General features: G+C 38.1%; 1 long non-coding RNA gene across 1 annotated transcript in view; it reads left to right on the plus strand.

Moving 5' to 3' along the window:
- Nucleotides 1-11404, plus strand: part of LOC150012234 (uncharacterized) — a 168612-nt gene extending 157208 nt beyond the window's left edge. Inside the window, exons 2-3 of the long non-coding RNA XR_016510729.1 lie at nt 6813-6861; nt 9900-11404. This is a non-coding gene — a long non-coding RNA (uncharacterized LOC150012234). The remainder of the gene's footprint in view (nt 1-6812; nt 6862-9899) is intronic.
- The last annotated feature ends 6545 nt before the right edge of the window (nt 11405-17949 follow it).

The raw sequence follows: 17949 nt of genomic DNA on the forward strand, positions 1-17949 counted from the left end.
TATTTAACCTGTTGTAGATATGAGAAAATATATTTGGGTCACAAATAGGCAGCAAAACTGAAATAAAAAGTTTTTATTAAAAAAGGCTGGCTAATTACAATGTAAATATGATAAAGGCCTGTGGTTTCAAATGGTTGAGAGACTATGGTGAATCTGAAACTTTATTTGATAGTTGGATCACCTATTAATATGAATTAGTCATTCATTTTATTTGCCTTCAATATATCCGTGTTTCTGTGATAATGTTTGTGAATCATGAAAATTTAAAGAATGATGGGTGCCAAATTACTTGGTGAAAAAAACAATAAATAAAGATGATATACTGATTTTTTAAAAAGCTTATTTTATGAGAAAAAGTGAAGTCAGACTTTAAAAAAGATTGGAATGGTAAACCACAACAAGACCTTTATTTTTCTTCAAAATTACCTGGCTATCCTTGTCTTTCTGAATCTTCATATTTTAAAAATCATTTTTAAGTGCCATGAAAAATGGACTTTTAAGTGATATTTCATTAAAATTATATATAAGTTTAGGAGAAATTTCTATCTTTACATTATTGAGCCTTCCAATCTAGGGAAATACCTCCTATTCTTTTTACATTTTTTTACCATCTCTCAATAATATTTTGTAGTTTCGTATGTAGACTTATTTTCTATATTTTCCTCTCTTTTTATTCTCCATTCTTGATCTAAATATATTCTATTAACTTACCTATTTTCCAACTAGTACTGTCTTTAGCTATGTCTAATCTGCTGTCAAATCCAGTGAATTTCTTATTTATTATATTTAATGTATTCTTTAGTTCTAGATTTCCATGGTTTTCAGAATAATTCTTCTCTATAGATCCTGATTACATGCCTATATTAACCCCAATTTTCTTTACTATAGTAATCTTAATTCCTTCAGTGTCCATACCTGATATTTCTAATATTAGAATTTCTTTCAGTGTTCTCTTTTACTCCTAATTGTAGTAACCCAGTGTGTCAAATGTGCTGTAGGCTATTGCTGTGTTAGATAATTTTTGTGCCTGCTGAATATTGTATATGAAAAATTATTAATATAATTTGAATCTTTGAAAATGTTATTTGTCTTCATTGAAGATATCCTTTCGCCTCTGGCAGGAGTTTGACTAGGAGGAGATCATTTAAACCAATCACAGGTTAAACTGAATTTCTGTCATTGTGAAGACTGCTTCCAATTTTCCATTAATTCTTTGCTCTTGATTTTCAACCTTCTCAACTAAAAATTTAAGAATTTGGCCAAGATCTTTCCTAATTGATAGACTCTGACTACATTTCTTTTTTCTTTCTAGACTCTTGAAACTGCTAAATACTATTCAGTAGCTTGTCCATCACTAAGAAACTGTTAAATGCTTCCAGGACAAAAGATGTACTAAATGCCAGACTGACCCTTTGCACTTCTCTCAGGAACATGTCTACAAGTTTAAATACCTTGGTAGCTCCCCCTCTCTTTAAACTGATGTTTTTAATATATGTTAGCCAGCTTTTCATGTTGTTATAAGTGAAAGGATTGGTTTAATGTCAGCTAATGCATTATTGCCAGAATTAAAAGGGGACACTCTTACACCTTTATTTGAAAAGCAAACAAACAAAAACTTCAGAGTGTTCCTATGAAATTGTCAACATCACTAACCAATGGATCCTAAACATTCTTAGCAACGTAATCCCCTAACAAGAAGATGCACATAAAATGTTCTGTGTTACACAATATTTTTGATAGTACTCTAAGTATTTTTTCATTGTGATCACATTAACTGGCTCATCAAATGGTAAAACCATTTTATGGTTAACTTTTCATGTGCTATTTTTGGTTGTGTTAAAGATAACATTGATTTAAGAAATAATGTTATATATCACAATTTAAAGAAATATGCTATTATTTTTAAAATGCCATTATGTTAATAATATAACTCTATGAATTATAAAGCATGGTTTCACACAAAAAGGAAGTTTTTAAAATTAGTTTTTCCCGCATTTGGTGCAGGATGCTGTGCTTGCTGTTAGAGCGGATGTGCTGGTGACTGAGGAGAAGAACCACACAGTGGAACTTGGCCACCAACAGCTCCCTAGTTTTAATGAGTTACAGTCAGGCCCAAAGAAAGTTACAGAATTCCGGCCAAGATGGAGGCCTAGATAGACATGCTGCGTCTCCCTCCACAACTAAGAACGAATACAAGTACCTCCAAACTAAAGATAACCAGAAGGTCCAGAAAAATTGAGCTGCATAGAAGTCCAGCAAACAAAGATATAAAGAAGAAATACTCATCCAGACAGGTAGGAGGGATGGAGCCCCAGGCAGAGAGGACACGGTGTGGTGACAGCAGGAGTGGCGGCAATGGCAGGCTGGTGGAAAGCACAGTCAAATGTTTTAAAAAGTTGTGAGGGACAACTGGGTAGCACTCCCAGCACCAGGGAAAATAAAGCCCCATTGCTTTTGACTGTGCAAACCAGTGGGGTTGGGGTGGAGGCAGAAACTGCCAGTCTCTCAGCAGAGTCCACTTGTTTAAAGGGGCCCAACAGTCCTAGGACATTCTCAGACCCGCCCACTCTGGAATGACAGCCAGGGAAACAGCCAGAGAGGCACCAGTCCCATACAAAGTGAGAGGAGTACCTGGAAAAGGGGTGAGTGCTGAGCAAGTAACATTGTTGCATCTCAGACGCTTCCCCCACAAATAGTGCCACAACATGGTGAAACGGGTTGCCCTCTACTGATGGATACCTAAGGCTGCGCCCCTTAAAATGTAACCGCAGTGACAGCTCTACCTAAGACACAGAGGCAAACAAACACAGGAACCTGTCAAGATGAGGAGACAGAGAAGTATGGCCCAAAAGAGGGAATGGATCAAGATTTCAGTGGGAGAACTAAGCGATGAGGAGATAGCCAACATAACAGGTGAGAAGATAGCCAACCTAACAGACACAGAGTTCAAAACACTGGTGATAAAGATGCTCATAGGCTTGGTAGTTATGCTTGAGTATTGCAAACACATAAGGGAAGAAGTGAGGGCTATGCTAAATGAAATGAAGGAAAATCCACACAAAACCAATGGTGAAGGGAAGGAAACGGGTTCAAATCAATGATTTGGAACATAAGGAAGAAAACAACAGTCAACCAGTACAGAACGAGGAAACAAGAATTGAAAAAAATAAGGAGAAGCTTAGGAACCTCTGGAACAACTTTAAACATGCCGACATGAAAACCATAGGGGTGCCAGAAGGAGTAGAGGAAGGGCAAGAAATTGAAAACTTATGTGAAAAAATAAGGAAAACTCTCCAAGTCTGCCAAAGGAAATAGACATACAAGGCCAGGAAGCACAAAGTGTCCCAAACAAGCTATACCCAAAAATGACGACACCAAAACACATCACAATTAAAATGCGAAAAAATTCAAGATAAAGAGAGAATCTTAAAAGCAGCAAGAGAGGAGCAGAGAGTTGCCTACAAAGGGGGGCCTATAAGACTATCAGCTGATTTCTCAAAAGACACTTTGCAGGCAAAAAGGGACTGGCAAGAAGTGTTCAAGGTGGTGAAAAGCAAGGACTTACTACCAAGATTCCTCTATCCAGCAAAGCTATCATTTAGAATGGAAGGCAGATAAAATGATTACAAGACAAGGTAAAGCTAAAGGAGTTCATCATCACCAAGCTATTATGATATGAAATGTCAAAGGAACTTACTTAAGAAAAAGAAGATCGAAATTATGAACATTAAAATGACAACAAACTCACAACTATCAACAACTGAATCTAAAAAATAAGAACGAAATCCAACGAAGCAAACCAGAATAGGAAAAGAATCACAGGTATGGGGGTCATTTGCACGGTTATCACCTGGGAGGGGGAAGTGGGAGAAATGGGGAAATTGTGCAGGGATTAAGAAGCATAATTGCTTGGTACAAAATAGAGAGGGGGAAGTTAAGAATAATATAGGAAAGGGTAAAGCCAAAGAACTTATATGCATGACCCATGGACATGAACTAAGGGGGGTGGGATTGCTGGAAGGAAGGGGGTTACTGGGCAGAAGGGAGCAAAGGGATAAAAACTGGGAGTACTGTATCAACATAATCAATAAAATATACTTTTTAAAAAAGAACAATTTTAAAATTAAACTTGGAATTTCAAAATATTGAAAAATGAAGAAAAAATTTTCTATCTTAAAAATCTGATACATAATGTGGATTTTTCTCAATTAACCATAATTTTGGAGTTAACAGATATAATATAAAACATAATTAACATAGCTAAGAATTTAAAACACTTATTTTACAATAATATAAAGTCCTCATTTTATTTTTTAAATTTATTTATTTTCAGAGAGAGGGGAGGAAAGGAAGAGAAAAATCAATATGGGGTTGCCTCTCCTGTTCCCCCAATAGGGACCTGGCCCACAACCCAGGCATGTACCCTGACTGGGAATCAAACCGGTGACCCTTTGGTTCACAGGCTGGTGCTCAATCTACTGAGCGACACCAGCCAGGGCCTTGTTTTAAAATAAACATACACATATTATAATAGCATACACAAATTTTTAAACATGACACACCAAAGTTTTTAGTTTTGTGAAGGGTTTAAGAATGACTGATTTTGAGTTATGGGTAAATTTTGCTTCCTTTTAGTAATTCTTTAATGTAGCGATCCTTTAATTGTGGCTTGTTAAAGATTATTATACACCCTGATAAGTGAAAATTTGCCTGAATGAGTCAGAGGGAGAGCATGGTAAGCATATATATTAACTTTAGTTTCTGATTTTCATTAATTCAACAAGTCTTTATCACCACTGTACCAAGTAATATAATGAACACTGAAATTACAATTCTTGTTATACTACCTGGTGCTGATGGTTAAGCAATGCATGGTTTTTGCCATCAAGGTATGTAACAAATAATAACAGGAGAATACAGATGTAATGATGTCATTTCAAAAGTCATACCATAAAAGATAAAATGACAAAGAAAGCATGCTGGTAAAAATAGCATTAGAGGTACAATCACAAGCCAGCTTAAGTGTTGTAACCATGTCAAGGGATTGAGACTTTACTAGGCAGGTTTATTGGGACGATTTAGGAAGTGTAGCAAAAGATGGTCATGAATACAATGAGATATGCTGGTGTTTTCCAAGATCTATAGATAATGGAATTTCACTCAAGGAGCAACAGGCTTTTGTTCAAAGAAAAATATTGCCAAAAACTGTGTCATCATCATCGTCTTTGGTTTCATTATAAGAGCTAACATTTATCAAGGGTTTAATAAGTGCTAGGTATTGTTCAATGTTCTTTAACATGTTTTAACTCATTTGTTCTCTATAACAGTCCTGTGGAAAATCCCATCTCCCTTTGTGTATTATCCCATTTAAGAGAGGAAGAACATGTTGTATTTTATAGTTATAAAATAATACCATTTATTTAAAATATTTTATTAAAGGGATCAATTATTTTAATAGCATACAGTCTTGTAATGAAATGCATTGTTAGGAAAATTTGGAAACATATGTTTATGATTTGGATATGTAGGGCTTTTTGCGTGCATTGCCTTCTTCCATTTGTCAGATTATTCTGTTATGTAGATTGCTTTGTTTGGAGTCTATCAAGTTATAGCATATGCTTGATATTTGAGAAGCTTATATTGGTATCATTCTTTTATTTGAACTTGGTTATTCCATAGACCACATTATAGTCCCTTCTTATGGTTAGTTTCTGTCAGAATTCTCTACATGAAATAAAAAAGGCAGCTTCTTTTTTAAACCACAACAAAACTGTCCTAAAACCTTTATGAAGAATTCTGATTCAGCGTTTAATTCTTATTTGTTCTCAGGTTGAATTTTTTCACAGAAAAGCAATTACTTTATTCTTCCTAAACTCCATCTAAGAGCATACATTTTCCCACTTTCTGAAGCCCGATCTTAATTTACACAATAAAAATGCCAATTTTGCTTTGTCTGCAATAAATGGAGCAAAGAAGGAAATCTGTTTAATGCCTTGATTCAAATAATTGAGATTTCCTGAAGCTTTTATTCTCCCTTTGGAAATCTTTGAGTTTGGGAAAGAAGTTCTACACTTCTGCTTAGCAGAAACTCCTGCAAATTCTCATGTATTGTGTTTAGACTGTGAAAGGTAGAGGCTGTGCCATTCTTGATGTAAATGAACACACTCTCTTACTGGCACGGTAAAATATATCACCAAAGATTGGCGCTATATCAATGTCAGGGACTGAAAAGGACAGGAATGTAAATAAAATTAGGGAAGTCATAACTGAGCTCCCAACCTCAGGACTCTGGTCAGTAAAGCTCTTTAATTTCTATGTTTAGAAGAGTCGTGGTAACATTGAGGAGAAATAAATGTGTGCTCTAAATTGCCACTTCCTAATCCAGGGAGTGACACCTGTTTCATATTTTGACTTGGCCTAAAGGATTTGTTTTGAGGACAGGTTTTCACTCATTATGTGTGCTTTAAATGGGAACCAGCAATCATTACTTGTTTTGATCAGAGCCATTGAATTTTAAATATACATACAATCATCTTTTTAAATAACATGATGTTGCCAGCATTTTCTACATAGGGTTGGTGACATTGACATTAATGGTGGCTGTGATGACATAGACTTGGAGGACCAGCTCATTGGCAGAGTGCTAAAATCCATCAGTGGTATCTGCCAACTGCAAAAACACCCTACATTTGTCCTCTGCTAAAGGTGCCAACTGACACGCTACATTCTGGAAAGTTACCCAAACCAGGCATGTTTGGCTATGTTATAAGAGAAATTCTTAAGGATTAAAGTAGTGAAAATTCTTATTTTAGGTTGAAAACAAGGCAGTTTGCTGTGGTGATTAAGAGGACACCAACCCAGGTATGTCTAATCTGTGTGACTCGAACAATTATTAGAATTCTCTGTGTTTTCTCTTCATTGGTAAATGGGGATGGTACTTTTTTTTCCTCAGAAGATTTTTATGAAGTATTTTCAGCCTTTTATTCTGAGTCAAGGAAATGCTTTGCAACACATATTTAGTCTTTACAGTGAATAAAGTAAGTTCTACGGGATAAATTAGTTGTAATGGGTTAAAGTTTAATGGATGAACTAGGTTTCAGTGGAGTAGCAAGAGTAGTAAACTGTCTTTTTACATGATAAGGTCAGATTTGTTAGTTCTTGATAATTATGGTAAAAATTGCATCATCTCAGTATCGAGGAGCACAAACATAGATCTGGGTTACCAGGGCTCCTTGGAGAAATGCTCATTCTAGGGCTGGGTCAGTATATACAGTATGAACCTGAAGTATCTTGTAGTTCCAGAAAGTAAGGTAGTACTACCACACACATGGGACAGTGGTTATGATAAAGGAGCCAACTGAAAGAGCTCCCAGCAGCCAAAGCTGGAACAATTTGATCAGCTAGTAGTACTGGATTGGTACACAAAGTATTAATTAATGACTATGAGTCCTTACTTTATATAACTAACTAACTAAATAAATAAATAAAGTGGGGTAGAATAGACAAATCTTCCATGTAGAAAAACTTCAATTCTAAATAATTTATGGAGATAATTTGTCCTCAAGGAGTTAGAGTATAACTCCCCACTCCATAAGTGTAAACTCTACATAGTCACATCCTTCCAAAGAGTTTGTATGAAAAGAGGGGGAAAAGAGTAACTACAGTGGAGAAGCCTGGCAGACACTACCTCAGCCAGGTGAACAAGGTCAGCGTCAACAGTGAGTCCTGTTGATAGTCTCTACTCTTGATAAAATGTGATGACAATAATCTTTTTCAAAAACTTTACCCTTCTGGTCTTCTTCCCCAAATCAATAACTGTAGTCAGACAAATACCACTTGAGGGACATTTTACAAAATGATCAAGATCATCAAAAATAATGAAATTCTGGGAAACTATCACAATCAAGGAGAACCTGAGGAGACATGCTAACTACAGGCAGACCTCTTTTTATTGCACCTTGTATTCCAGTGCTGCCCAGATGTTGCTTGTTTTACAAATTGATGGCAAGACCCTGCTCCAGCAAAAGGAGTACTCCTGGCTTTGTTGTGAGCCCACAGTATCTCAGAGGCAGGCCTGTAATGCAGCATCCTGGAGGGGATGCTGGAACAGAAAACAGCCATTAGGGTAAAATGAAGGAAATGTGAATAGAGTCTTAGTTAATAATAATGTACCATTATCCATTTGCTTTAAGAAATGTAGCACAATAGTGTTAATAATAGAAACTGAGAGTGAGGTATCTGTGGAATTCTGTACCATCTTTGCAATTTTTCTGTAATCCAAAACTCTGCTAAAATAAAAAATTATTAAAAGTTTTATCTTCCTCATGTAGGTTTAATAGGGTACTTCACAACAAAATTATTCCTTGGGGGGTAAGGTGAGGCATAACTTAAGAAGAAAACTAGTGAGCCTAGTAGTACAGGTCCCCCATTCTCAGCCCTACGAGCTGGACTGAAATTCACTACTTTCTATGGCAGAACAAGGAAAGACTGTGAACATCTGTATCTATCTTCAGAGCCAGCAGAAATTATATATGGAAGTTACCAAACACTTCTCAATTGAACATTTTAAGGCAATAGTGATTGGAACCTGATGTTTTTCTCTAATAATGCATAAGACCTAAGGAGAAAAGAGGGGGTTGGAAATAACTTTTAGAAGTAAAGAGCAGACACAGAAAAAGAAACACATCCAAATAGCCCCAGGATAACAGTCTCTAGAGCTTTGGTAAATTGCATACCTCCTTGAGTGAAAAAAAGAAAGAAAAAAAAAAAGAAACTTCATCGTAGCTCTATGTGTGTTTGTGTGTGTGCGCTCACGCATGTGTTTTCAGTTCAGGAACGGCAGTAATTACCTGTGAAGTGGTAACCCTGCCCACCCTCACCTGTTGACATATCAACATCAGAGGCTGCTGGTTGTCATTTCTGGATCCATATGGTGTACCTCTTCTTAAAGTCATGTAACTAAAGACACTGTAAGGTTAATTTCTGTCCCTCCAAGGATGCTTAGAGACACTTGGTGGGTCAGGAGAAAAAAAAAAAAAAAGCCTCCCAGACAATTCACATTTTCTTTCAGGATAAAAAATTTGGAACACATTCGTCGGCAGCCGTCCGTCTCGAGAGACGATGGTGTAGCTTCTTAAGAGTCTATCTGCACCGCCGAGAATGGCTGTGCAGTCCGACTCGGGAGTGACACGGTATCTGTCTCCTCCCGTGTTGAATCGACATCTTGCGATGACGCTAGTGTCCTCTCCAGTGAAGCTGAAGCTACAGAGCCTGGGCAGGGTGATATGGAGGGTCTGCTGTTGCCCATGCAGCAGACCCCCCCTCTCTTCGCAGCTGAAGGGTCCAAGGGAAAGACGGAGTCAATACAGCTTGGCTTCAGGTGCGCCGCAGGAGTTGCCGGTGTTGACTACAACGTCAAACCGCCTTAGGGACTCCAGCTCCGGATTTTCTGTCGGGGTTTACACCCTTAGCCTTTCCCCTGAAGAGGTATGCCGCAAGGCAGCGGAGGTTTTTTGGAGTCAGAGTTTTCCTTCTCTGATGGAACACATTAAATAATACTTTATTGTCTTTTATTAATATTTCAAGGGGGTCCTTGATTGTTTAAATGGCAGCAAGTATTTATTACCCTGATAATAAAAGTGAGTGAAATAGAAAGAACCCAGCACTTACCCAAAGCCGTCTGTACACCCAAGGACACAGACTCCCTGGGCGCTCCAGGCAAGCTGCCTCCAGTGCCTCACGGGGCTGAGCCAGCACTCCTGCTTCCAAGGTTGGCAGCTGCACTTGGCTTGTAGGTGGCAGCTGGGGAAAGAATTATAGATGCTTAAGTTTTATGTAATTTATGGAGTTTCCTCTCTTTCACTGAGACCCAGTGTCCCTTGTGTGTTTGATTCTTTTAGGTTGCGAAGAAAAAGGGATACACGATGGAGGCTTATTGTGAGGATATAAAAGAGAAAAGGGCAGCTAAGACTCGTGAAAGCCAGCAACTGCCTTCCAAGCAGGCCTTGCGGAGACTGGACTGACATTTGGAAGCTGGAAGGTTGTTCAGGGAGCTCCTTGACTACTCAGAAGCGGGCATTTTGGCATGGTGCTCTAGTGCTCTTCGGCTTGGATGACTTTTTCCTTCTCTTGATCTCCCTGCCTCTAAGGTTCTGGGATCTATAATTACTTTTCACTACTCAATACTCTACCCCATGTTTTTCATAGCATCTGCTTTCTCAAAGCTTTTGCAACTATCAGCAGAATTTCTTGGCATGCCTCAGAGTGAAAGGAGAATCTGGTTGATCCGGAACTTCACCATCTGGTTCAAGGATTGGCTGCTGGGCAGGACTTTTCGCCTAGCAGACCAGTGGCCATTTTATAATTTGGAAAAGTCAATGAGTACAGTCAGCATGATTCTCAAAACTGGACAGTGTGGGCTCTTCATGCAAAATAATTCAGATGAAGAAATTTCAGATTGACTCCTAGCACCTCAGGGAATACTTAGAGATACGCTGTGGGTCAGAACATGAAGAAGTCTTTTAGGGGCAGTCAATTTTGGTTAAGGGGAGCACGCAGCCCTCTGTATTCCTGGATGTCACTCATCTAGGCCACTGCCCTCAGCACAAGACAGCAGTAGCCATGGGCGTTCATGTCTAAATGTCGTGTGGGCATAGCAGGCATTTGTTGGTTGGTTGGTTTTTTGTCTCCTACCCTTAGCCGTTCCTGCCCAGACTAGAAATAATTCAATAATACAGTAATGAAATACTTATAAAGTTTAAGAGTGAAGACCCAACTATGCTTACAGAAGGATTACGTGCTAGGTGTACACAGAAGCTTGGTAACCACATATTTCTCGGAAATGTTAAGTAATGTGGCCCAAGGGTCCTCTGGGCATGTGAGGAAGGTAGAACTTGGGAGAGGTACTCAGTAAGAGTTTTTCTCTCTTCTTTTTAACTTGGATTTCCCCGCCCCTGTTGTTTAGTCACATATCTTTCATTCACATTTTTTGTGTCACTGGTAATTTGGTTCCAGGTCTCCCTTAACTTTGAGGTAGTTCCCTGGCAAGTCATGACGGCTTCTAAACATAGCACTGTGGCTTATTTTTATCATTCAATTTCAAGAATTATTAGACTACCTTTCTGTGTGACTTTGAGTCCCTCTCTCTGCATTGTGAGCAACACTGACATGCACTAGAATTTTTGTTGATGTTTTAATTAAACATACAAAAATAAAACAATTTCCACACTATCGTTACCTATTGGAAATACTGGGATTGTATTAAACTGTGTTGGACAGATATGCCTTCTAGAGAAGAAGTTCCCTGTAATGGAGAATGGTTTCCTTCACAATTTATATCAAAGAACACCAAAATCAATCTGCAATTTAAAAGGAACTCACAAAAGAAAGACCATGTTTCTACCAATTTCATCTAAATTATATTCTCTAAACTAATGTACAAAATTTAAATAAAAATGTGATACTGTAAGATTCTCTATATAGTCAAGGTATTTTGGACTAGCTTTTCTTATTTTTCACAGTTAAAATTCTAATGCTAAAGATGTATTTCCATATTTTTAAATTTAAAGTTATTCTGGTAAAATTTTTTTTATGGTGATAAATTTTTGCTTTTCACATTGATCTGACTATGGAGACATGAATCTCTTCATTTGTCCTTTAAGATATATTCTGTTTCACCACAGTTCAAAGATACTAAAGACCTCGGGCATTGCAGCACTTACCTATTTCATTAAGCAGGCTGCATCACATATGAGTTTGGTCAGGTGATTTTCTAAATGAAAACAAATAGTAATTTCTCTTATTGTTATTTTAAAGTTGAGTACTTGGACCCCTATTAATTATCTCATATTAAACATAGGGTATTTTCAAAGTCTTAATGGATGTGTTTTGTGTTTTAATTAGATAGAATACATAGATAGACAATTTAAATAGATGAGCTGCTTGGATCCTATTCTTCCTAAAATGGTGTTCTTCCTCAAGCTCTTTCTAGCCGTTTCTTATTATCTCTGACAGCTCATATTTACTTTGTATTCTCTAGCACTTGGCCAAGGGACAGAAACCTTTCTGGGTTCAACCCCACAAAAGCTCTAGTCCTAAAATAGAAAACTATCGCCAAGTTTTATCTGTTCCCACTTGGCTGTCTCATCCATGCCCTGCTCTCCATTTCCAATGCCTCCACCCTCGTTCAGGTCCTGTGCCCTTTAGCCTTGGCGTTTCAGAACCCGCCTAGCTGAACTCTCCAAGCTGTTTTACTCAGGGCTTCCAAATTCATGTTCTTCAAAGCACATTTTCTGATCATGCCACTTACTTACACATGTAGAAATCTGTAAGTCAAGTCACTTCATTTAATTCAGTGACTACTAATAGTCTTACAGATATTTTAAGTACTTACTAAGTTCAGGAATTTGATGGGCCTGTTACCAACCCCAGTGAGTCAGAGACCACAAATCATGGTCCTTCTGCCTAATGTCACTCAAAGCAATAAGACAAAACAGTATTGGGTAAAGCTAGTCAGGAGCTTTATTCCTTGGTTAAGAAATGAAGAAGGAAAATCAAATGTGCTAGTGATTCCTTCTCCACAATCCTGGGGAATTAAGAAACTGTTAAAGGATCTCAAGGGGGAGGTAGGTCGCTGCAGGGGTGGGAATTCTCGAGGAAGAGGGGAGAGTTTTCAGATTTCCAAGGAAGCATATGTTGTTCTCAAACATGCTTGAACATGCTTAGCCATATATCACATGTCTCACTTTAATGTTAAATCTCCACCCCTGGTTCTGATTGTAGTATGCTAATAAAGAAAAATTCATCAAAAGATCTCTTCGGAAGGGGTTCCATGTGCCATTGTGGAATTTTCTGGTGCAAACCAGTTTCGTGGTGATGGTCTTTGGGTTCCTTATCTGATTTCTGCCGGCAGACTTAGCTCACCCTGGAATTCCTACCTCTTCTTCAGGATTTCAGCCTGCTTTTGCCAGGAATTATGTTGGAGAGAATACAAGAAGCTTGGTCAAAGTTTAAGAATTAACTAATGATGTGGTAGCACAACTCGGTGACCGGACCTGCTGATATGAAAATGAATAAAACAGACTTTGAGACATCGACAGTTTCCTAGGTAAAAACTTTATGCAGTACTTACTATATTGATTTTGCTAGGAATTAGATGCATAATTTATAGCCATATTGATATTGTCTATATGTGTTTAAGTACACACACATATTATAGTATCACACAGACTAGGATGTATAGAGTGGGTATAAACTTGGGTCCATGAATACGGGTTTGGAAAAAAAAACAACATTGTATTTTATATAAAAATTCAGGTTCAAACTGAACCTTCATTGTACTCACATGACAGAAATGTAGTAAGTTTGACCCTACTCCCCTTCAGTAGGATTGTGGCTAAATTCTGGAAGTTTATCTACTATCTCTACTATAGACTTGATGTGTCTTCCCAAAATTCCTATGTTGAAACCATTCCCATGTGATGGTATTTGGAGGTGATGGGATTAGATCACGAGGGCAGAGCTCTCATGAATAGAATCAGAGCACTTACCAGAGACTCCATTGGAAACACCTGCGAATCATGAATGCCAGAAAGGCCCCAAGGGCTGTGAGAGGTCTGATGATGATCACCATTCTAAACCTCCTCATCAATGGCGCAGATCTGGAAACCACTGGCCCCAAGAACATGGCCTGGTGGGCTATTGCAGGCCCAGTCTAACCCGCCAGGAGGGCCCGATTACTGAGGGCAGGTGTGTGGGTGTGAACTGCGCATGCTCCATCCTGCTTCCTCAGCGTTGAGGCGCCTGAGTCCGTTAGAGGCCTGGGTGGTGCAAGAACAGGGTGGCCAAAGGTAGGGGCCTATGGGGTCCACACAAAGTTGCCAGGGTCCATACATTTTTTAAAAAGGAGAAGCGAAAGACAAGGAAAGGAGAAGGAGTGAGAACCTGCAGAGCTCGGTTTTGCTTTCCGCCATATGAGAACACAGTCAGATGGCGGTTCTGGAACCACAAAGCTGACCCTCCCGAGACACTGAATCTGCCTGCACCTTCGTCTTGGATTTCCGAGTCTCTGGAAATGTAAGAAAGAATTTTCTTTCGCTTTTAGGTCACACAGTGTGTGGTATTTTTGTTACAGCATCCCCAAGGAGTGAAGACGGTCCCTTTAGAGAGAGGGCCTGAGTGTGCAGGCATCCGCTTAGTTGGCCGTCGTCTCGTCCGGCCCACAGAGGTCTGCGTTAAACATGGTTTACTCCTATCTGCCCGGCCATGGCGGGTTTGGGCCTGCAGTTCTCTGTTTTCTAATGAGATTTGTTACTCCCAATTCTGGGACATCCCTGTTTTCTTCAGCCTACCTTTCTCTACTATTTTGTTTATGTTTCAGATGCTCTTCCTTTCCCCAATGTGACTACTAAGCTTTTACAAACCGAAGCTAACTGCCTCCTTTTTGGCTTTGCTTTCCACTCCCTCACTGAGCCCTGAGCAGCCCAAACACATGAATAGAAGGTCCGGGGAAGGCAGTGTGTGTTAGTCAAAAGCAGGAGCTGAGCAGAGGGCAAAGGAGGACATTAATAAGGAAGAAATGCTTTACTATCTCAAAAATATTATTCTATCCCGTAAAACTTGCATGATATATACTGGGGATTTAGGCATACACTGGCCCATGTGTACTATATAGCAGGAGCCATGATGCTATTATGTCACATAACACTTTTCAGAACCCATGAGCATGAGTAGCATGTGCAACAAAGCAGAGAGGCCTCCAAGCATTTATAGGAATGCCAAATAGTGACAGTATTTATGAATTTCCATCTAATTACATTAAATTCAGTGCTATTTGTTCTGGGCTAATATTCTAGATAGTGTCAAAGAGGTGGCTTTTTTAGAAATCCATAATCTGATATGGAATTTGCACATTTCATTTTTAAACCAATGTCCATCCTGGTGTATTATAAAATATTTGTCAGTTAACCACAAGTGAAACTCTTTAAGATCCTGATGCTCAATATTGCTATCTAATCAGCTATCTAAAACTGGTGATGATGGTAATGACAATAATTCTTGTACTGGGTTGGTCAAAAAGTCCATTTAGATTTTTACGTAAAATGAAAGACACATTTTTCAGTTTAAAGAATAACTTTATTTATTTCTAAAATGCCTCTTGGACTTCATTTTGCCTTGGCTGGTTAATTTTTTGACTGGATCCTGTATTCTGCGGTACAAAGTACAAACTTCATATGATGGCAAACCTTCTTCCTACTGTTTCAGCCTATGCACTTCCCTCCAGGCAGACAGACCTGTTGGGATTTATCAGAATAGAGTGTGAATTCCCAAACACTGTACCTTTGTATGTGCTGGTTCTCGGAAGCGGTCCTTCCTTCGCCCTCGTCGTCGGAGAAGACGCTCAGCTCAGTCCCAGCTTCCTCTCTGGACCTGCACCTGCGCCAACAGGCTCCGTGAGAACTGCATCCTTTGTGGTTTCACAGAACCCTTTACATTCCAGGACTGCAGCCTCTAAGAAGATCCTATTAAAGTTTTATTTGTTTCGTTTGTTTTATATTTTTCTTCCTCGCTAGGTGAGCTTATTCTTTTTCTACCGAAGAATAAAAATGCTTGTTAAATGTTTACTGAGAGAATGAATTAATGATAATGCAGTTTAGTCTTTTGTTTCTTATCAGCTTCGAAATAATAAGAAAAGGAGGAGACAAGGAAAATCTCAGAAAATGGGAATTCTGCGAGGGATTAGTGATAAGCTGCCAACAACCTTATATCAGAAAGAAACCTCTTTCCCTGTTTGTTTTGTGTCTCAAAAGAGATTCTTTTCATGTTGTTTGGGACAAGTTAGGGCCTACCCTCTGTTTCTCTGTTTTGTTTTCTGAAGGATATATGTAGCTATCACTGTGTAATGAAAAATATATCACCATAAGTTTTTCCGAGGTTTCAGATTAGTAAATGGCTTTCTTTTTATGGGAGCATTAAAAAGTAGTGATTCTGATAAACAATACTTATCTTTCGAACAATAGATTTCCTTTGTATCTCTAATTTAAGACCTTGTGGGTAAATTTATAGATGTTACCAACATTAGATAAGAACGTATTTTTAAAAATGTATATGTAATACTTTTTCATTTACGCTAGGTTATTTACCTGTGACCTTATATTATTTAAGACTAAAATCAAACATCGGAGCAATAAATTAATAAGATTCGAAGGTAGCACGTTGTTGTCAGAGAGCCCTGAAGTTCGACGGTATGATCATGTTCCAAAGCCCACGATCCATCATGACAGGGAGCTACCCACGATCCATCATGACAGGGAGCTAGAGTGTCATATTGTCATGGCAACAGGATGTCTTCTTAGGTTTGAATGTGTTTGTGTTGTAGATCTATAACTTTAAAAGCTTATTCAAAGCTTTTAAAGCAGAATTTGTATTGCTTTCATGGTTCACGGTGTATACTAAAAATTCTCAGCTATTTTGCCAATGGTAATTGGAGTGCTCTTTACTTTTGTTCTTTTTGTCTCCAAGGTGAGGCATCACCGGACTAAAATGGTTATGCCTTAGCATTTTTGTTTTGCCATTCAATATAGAACTGTAGGGGTAAAGATCTTTCTCCCTGTATTTGATATACAAAAACTGTGGATTGAGGTTTTTGGATATTTGGATAAGAATAGTTTATATATATATATATATATATATATATATATATATATATATATATTCTTTTGCTGAGGCAATAAGATGAAAAGCAAATGGCTCTTTTAACCTGCTGAGTATTATGAACTTAATAAGCTTAATGTGTTGCTCCAAAAAGCCAAAATCTCACAACACTGTCAATTCTTTCTGCATGGGAAAGACACTTCTCTTGCCCAGAGATTCTCTGCAAACAGTGAAAAAAAAATAATGATCAATGGTCCTGTTCACTGCTTAGGAGAATGTCCTTGACATCCTTCACATCACAGCACAGCGCCAACAGCTGAGATCTCATGTTGAATCAGGGGAGCAGGAACCCTAAAGGGTGAGCAGGAGAGACCAGGGGAGAATGGTAGGGGTGGTGCAAGATAGAGATGGAGGTAGAGATGCGAGAGAGAGCGAGAGCGAGAGAGAGAGAGAGAGAGAGAGAGAGAGAGAGAGAGAGAGAGAGAGACTCTATTATTGCTTTCTTTGCAATTGTTAACCCCTTAGAGATGGAAAATTTCCACATCAATACGCACTGTATTATTCCCTCCAGTGAAGCAAATTGGTTTTGTAAGTTAGCTTTGTCTTTAAAGATGCATACAGATGAAGTTTATGGAGAGAATGTGACATAGAAAAGGCACTTTGTGATGGTATTAATACTGAATTAAGAGGAAAGACATCTGCAAATTAAAAAAAATATAATAACTAAACTGGAAACTGAGACCTACGATGTCCTATTTTTTCCTATTACCAATTATTTGTCTTAATATATACATGTATGAGTGACGAAAAAATGAGAAGCAAGACATTGAATAGGTTTTTGAAGCAGACCTCAGGTGTTTTTTTTTTCTTACTATTTTTGAAGTTGTGTGATTTATTTTTCTGCTTCCTCCTGAATATGAAATAGATTAAAGCAGTTAAAATCTTGGAGTTCTTATGTCCATTTATCTACTATCTCTTTTTCTAAAGATATGATAACTTGCATAAAGTCAGATTTATAACTTTAAGGAAAACTCAATAATTAGTTTTCAACTACTCTAACCTTTTTAAAACAATCTTACAAGGTCATGCATAATACTTCAGAAGCTAGAATTATTGATTTATGATATATATTTTAGTAGTAAGAAAACCTCTAAACTGCAGATGAAGCCAATTTTAACTCTTACCCCAAATCCTAATTGCTTTATATAACTCCCTGCAATTTAGCTATATGTATCATTTCACATAGTTACTTTTTGTGTGTATGATAAGAATATTTTGGATTTATTCTGTCAGCAAAAT

This window comes from Furipterus horrens, unplaced genomic scaffold, assembly GCF_987537825.1.
Source record: "Furipterus horrens unplaced genomic scaffold, mFurHor1.1.pri manual_scaffold_4, whole genome shotgun sequence".
Taxonomy (NCBI): Eukaryota; Metazoa; Chordata; class Mammalia; order Chiroptera; family Furipteridae; genus Furipterus; species Furipterus horrens.